Here is a 6,215-nt window from a genome sequence, read left to right as displayed (position 1 = left end):
GGCACTGAGTGACATGGCAGATCCTCGTCTTTCTGGGGTTCTTTGTCAAGTTCTTTCGTGCCTTGCCCTTGGATGGATTTAGGCAAGTGGGCTACTGCTTAGAAAGATCACTGTTTCAAACTTTTTCCATTTGGACAATATGTAGAGGCCCAGAGACTGAGTGTAAAAGGGGCTTTGTACCTCTTTCCAAGTTGATGGTAATCAACATCTTCTAGAGCTCTTCAGAAAGTTATTCTGATTGTGCCAGTGATGTGCCTCAAGAACAGGTCTCTTAACTAACTTCTTCTCCCAGACTTTCTCCAAAATGCAGATACAAGGGGGATGTCTATAACAAGAGAGAGAAAATCAGAATACTTTATTAAAGAAATTTCATTTCATAGTAGCTCAACCATTGCTATGGTGGTGGTTGGGGGATCCATTATGAATAATTTTTTCTTGATAGAGGATTGCTCATAAAACTCCTTGTTGGTTCCTTGCTATTTTCCACTGATTTTACCACTCCGCAATATCACCCTCTCCAGATTCATCTTTCAGATTTGAGAGCCAGCTGCTAAACTTAAGGTCAATGCTGGATCAAAAAAGCAGGTGTATATTTTTGTGTTTTAAGTAGTGATGAAGAAAATTGATCTCCACCCCAAAGAACTCTTATTTTATTACACCTATCACAATCAACAAGCCAAATGTTGGGGTGGGGTACCAGATGAAAGCTGATGGTAACCACTATAGTCCCCCTATTTAGTTCCAGTAAAGTACAGCATCTGTTAAAGAGAATTCCAGAGGGAGAATTTTAGTTTGCCATTATTACTGGTTGTTGTACCATGTATTATACCAAGACTTTGGAAATTGAACAACTGAGGCAACAAACACGAAGGGTTTCTAGACTAACTCAAGAGCTGTCATTGTTTTTGTTGTTAAAGGAACAATAAGCACTGTAATAATGGGTTGGTAAGCCATCGAAACAACCTTGGTAAACGTGTTTCCTCCACCATAACCCAAGGATGGCGGTTCTCATGGATTAAATCCACTGGGATCATCTTGGAAGATGGCTCATCCCGGCGTTATTAATCCCTCTGTGAAACAGTAGGTCTGTAGAAAGTTTCTTCACCAACCTTCTACACCCACAACTGAGCTTTGTATCTGCAGAAACCCAAGCATCTGTGGCGCTGCGGCGCTGCCTAAACTACCAGCTATAGCTATTTCTTTACAGAACAGCATATGGACAGAAAGCAGGATATGAAATAAAAGGTCGGACCACGAGCAGGCGTGGCGGCTCGTTCCCCTCCTCTCAGGAGAAGCCCAGCTGGTGGCACATACCCTACCCCCGGAGCAGCGGATGAGCTACGCTGTCGTCCAGAGGGCGGTGATCAAACAGGTCGGGGGCCAGAGGACCACTGCCTGCGCCTTTGGTCACTCCCCTTTCACAACGCAGGCCAGCCGTTCCTGCACGCCCAACAGCCCCTGGACGCAGCCCAGCGGTGGCTACGACCGGAGGAGCGCTCCCCGCACCAGATCGTCGGGGCAGTGGCCACAGAACAGTTTGCGCACAATCTCCCGGCCTGCGCCGCTAGCTGGGTGCGTTGCCATCGGGCAGCCTCCCTCCAAGAGGCCAATGCCCTCTCTGAGGACCACAGCGAGGCCTGCGCCCACACCGCCGCCTACCGCACCGGACCGGAGAAGGGCCCACCGAGCGAGCCGCGGGACGCCGACCGTGGGGGACTGGGGTCTTGCCTTGGGGTAGGAGGTATGGGAGGCATACCTGCACAATGGCACAATAGCATGAAGCATTAGTAAATTGGTAATTCTAAATTAAAGGATATGATAAATAGGTGAACAGTATAGACAGTATAGAACAGTATAACAGTATAGGTGAAGAGTATAGACATTATACACTAAATAGTAATATTGCATGAGTAAATTGTCAGTTTTGGAGTGGTATACAGTAGTGTTACTACTGTATACCAGTAGTGTGTCCATTAGTTTGTGTGCAAATCCTTACCAGTTACTTTTTCAGTAAGGTTACTTTTTCAGTAAGGCATGTAATTGTTTAAGTATAATCAAACAACATTTTTTCCTTCTGTTTTTTTCACTCTAGAAGTGATCGACTTGACATTAAATAAGGTAGCTATTGATATACAGTATAAACCTTAGCAAGTTGGTTAACAAAGAGGGATAATTGTTTAGTTTTGTGCACTGGAGAGGCAAACTGAGAGTATTAAAGATATTTATTCTGCAGATTAAAGAGAAAGATTTAGAGTACTTCAAAACAGTGATATGATCAGTCTGCCCTTGCTTCTGTTGAAGAGGCCTTTATAGACATGAGAGGTTGTGTGCCGTTGGTCAGCTTGTCATTTACACACAACTATGCCCTCTCAGTCATATCCCTGGGTGTTTTTCTCATACAATGGCTTAACAGTCAAACTCAGGTCACAGGTACAATTACTGTTCTATGAAACAAACCACAATGCTCTGTCAAGCCTCCTGAGGCTATCCTTATCTCCACACCACCAGAAGGTCCTCACCTACCCTCAATGCTTTGCTACAGAGGGGTCAAGAGTACTATTCTGCTTTCTTGCCCTCAACGCTTCGCTAGAGAGAGGTCAAGAGTAATCTATATACCTATAACTAAATAGTTATGTATTCAATAATGTCAACTTTATTATTGATTAACATAAAAAATAAAAAACCAACAAACAAAAACAACGATCTCTCTTGATTGATGCAAAATTGGTCACTTCATCCAAGGTCCTCTAGACCGATATATCCACTGCCCTTCCTTGCTTATGAGGCTGGTGACACTTCTGTTTGAAGGGGGGGATTTCTAAGCTTACCAAAAACTTCTTCAATGATCCGCTACATCGATACGATCTTTAAGCATACTCAAAGCTATTTCCTTCGTTCTTCCCTGATCTTCACAATATCTAAGTTTACTCAAAGATATCTAGTATCTAGTATATCTATCTCAGTAAGTCCTCACCTTTAAATTTTTTGGGATCTCGTGTTGCCTCTTCTGGATCTGCTGTCCCATCCAGATGACTCCTTCTCGGATATCTTACAGCCCATCCCTGACTGCCGTTGTGCACACAACCTGGGCATGAAAATGTCCAGCAGAGCCAAGAAGAGAATCTCATCATCGTTGGCAAATTTTTGGAGAATTCTCAATGCGTGTTCGGTGAAGTTAATCTGCCCACTACAAGAAAACAAACTCAGAGTATTAAAGATATTTATTCTGCAAAATGAAAATAAAGATACAGAGCATTTCAAAACAGTGATCTGATCAGTCTGCCTTTGCTTCTGTTGAAGAGGCCTTTATAGATATGAGAGGTTGTGTCCCATTGGTCAGCTTGTCATTTCCAAGACTTATGCCCCCTCAATCATATCCTCAGGTGTTTCTCTCATACAATGCTTTAACAGTCAAACTCAGTTCACAGGTACAATCTTATTGTTCTATGAAACAAACCACAATGCTCTGTCAAGCCCCCTTTGCTATCCTTATATCCATACAAGGCTGAGTGAAGATGGAATGTGATCTGGTCTTTACAATACAGTGTGGCATTATCTGAAAGAACAGTCTCTTCGTGTGAGCTCTGAGAGACTCATTAAAACCCCAAGACAATGTCTTTTAAAAGCTACATAACATACAAAAAGGCTATTGTCCTATATAAAACACGTGAAGCATCATACAAGGAATTGATCATCTGCATTTTTCTCACACCCCCTCATTTTGTTTCTATTAGAACAATACCTCAAGGAAAATGCAATAATGCCAACATTTCATATAATTGAGGCAAAGGGATCAGAAAATGAAATATAAATTGAATAAATTATAATTGTAATACAGAGATATCCCAAGAATTCTATCCCAGACAGATTCCCAGGGCACCTCCACCTCAAATTGGCCAAAACTTCCTTACCACATTTAACTAGAGAAGAGTAAAACACCATTAAGTGTTTATCTGCACTATACAATGACAACGCACTGGAAAAAACCCAAGTCAAACTGATGCTTAGCAAATCCTGTGTGAACCATTATTCAGTTCTAACTAGAAAACAAAAAATAGGAATCAGATTATGAAATAAACTAACATTGAGTGATTCCACAAATACATAATGCAATGCAATTAAGAAATGGCTTAATAATGACAACAACAAAATTCATTGCGTGAACATAATTTCGAACACATCTTATAAGCAAGGACGAACATAATTAGACAACCATCTTCACATCTCAACATCTCAATTTCTCAAAATCTCCGTCGTCATCATAAGGTGGTTTCAAATCATCTAGTAGAGTCAATATTTAACCATGGGTGAACTACGTCAGTGACAGAATATTCATTAATCACTTGGGGCTCTCCTTCTAAATCTGGTGTAAGTGAGAGTTGGTTGGGGGAGCCGCTATTATCGAAGTCCTGCTGTGGAACTGTGTTCCAGAGTTGGGTGCTCAAAAGGATGATGGCGATGGTAATGAGGAGGATGATCACAGAGACATGACCAATCTTTTCCTCCGTTAGGATCGTGATCTCAGTTCACGTCCGATGATTCTCCATTGTTGTTGTCTTTCCGGTCCTCTGGAAGGTTGGGGAGTTTCTTGCAATGAGATGCATGTACCCACGTTAGTTGTTCTGCTACCTTAACTGCTGCTTCAGGGGTGAGGAGGATCTGGAATGGTCCCAGGAATCTCGCAGAGTTCCAGCTTTTCCTCCGGAAGTCACCACCCAGTCACCTGGTTGTGTAGTGGTCCTTCAAGTGGGACGGGTTGAGTTGCTTTGACCTGGGCACATAGACTTAAACACTTGGGTGAGAGACACACATTATGACAACATTCTTTGGTCTAGGTCCATGATTGTAAAATGGGGTATGTAGAATCATTCTGTGATTCCTAAACAGTTATCTTGAATAGTATGGGAGAAATTTACTATATGTTTAAAGGATATATAATTATTATGTACTATACATACATAAAGAAAGTAAAATAATTGTCTTGCCTATATGCTATATGAATTAAATAAGTGTGGAAAGTCTGGGAATAACCAAAAACACAGGGAACCTGTGTGTACGTTTCACAGAGATGAAAGATAAACTATAGCTATGTGCAGAGCATGTGTGTACGTTTCGCAGCACAAGATAGGGATGTTATGACAGCCTGTAAGAGATGGATCTACAGGACAGAGAATAAGAGTCGGGGTCCAGGCAGACAAGACAGCTTTTCTGCAGAATTGCTCGGCCTTCATACTGTTTTAAGTTTTAATGAAGGTGTTTTTGAAGTCAATCCTTGGTTTCCTAATCTTTCCCTTAATATGCTAAATGTTGTTTTTCCACGACATAGATTGGCATCACGAACAGGATTGAAGAAAAGGAACCAATGCCGTTGTTGAGCCGCAAGTTCGGGTTTCGGCACAGGTCACACAAAATTGATTGTTCACTCATTTGAGAAAGGTTAGCAAAGTTCTTACTAATTAGTTATTAAAAATTTGTGTGACCAGTACCTACCCGATCCTAACGCTAAGCAGTAAGTAAATTGTCCCTCCAAATTTATGAACCATAGTATACATAAGATAAAGAGACAGGAAGCCATAGATAAATGTGCATGTATTAATCATCAAACACTGTGTGTTTTATTAAATTGCAGATATACTTTTGAAAGTTTTTGTAATATACTGGACTGCCGATAAAGGATTTTGAAGGCTTTGTGATTTATTAAAAATTGCTAATAACAATTTTGAAAGCTTTTGTGATATACCATTTGCAGATAGCTCTTATTATATTTCTTGAAAATCTTTGTAGTTTATTGCTGATATTAAACAAAGAGTTCTGTAGTTCATTGCTGATATTTTTTTTAAAAGCTCTGTAGTTTATTGCTGATATTTATTTGAAAAGCCCTGTGGTTTATTGTTGATATTTTTGAAAAGCTCTGTGATTTATTGTTGATGGTATTTGTATGGATAAATAAATACATTGATAAATGTATTGGTTAATTGGTTAATTGATTAATACATTGATTGGTTGATTGATTGGTTGACTGTTCAATCTGTTAATTGATGGATCAATTGATTTTTTGGCCAATTGTTTGGTAAATTGATTGATTGGTTGATGGATTCATTGATTGGTTGGTTGATTGATTGATTGATTAATTGGTTGATTGGTTAATAGACTGATTGATTACTTGTTTGATTGGTTGGTTGGTTGGTTGGTTGGTTGGTTGGTTGGTTGGTTGG

The sequence above is a fragment of the Zeus faber genome, assembly GCF_960531495.2.
Source record: "Zeus faber genome assembly, chromosome: 4".
In the NCBI taxonomy this organism is placed as follows: Eukaryota; Metazoa; Chordata; class Actinopteri; order Zeiformes; family Zeidae; genus Zeus; species Zeus faber.
This window is presented reverse-complemented; position numbering follows the sequence as displayed.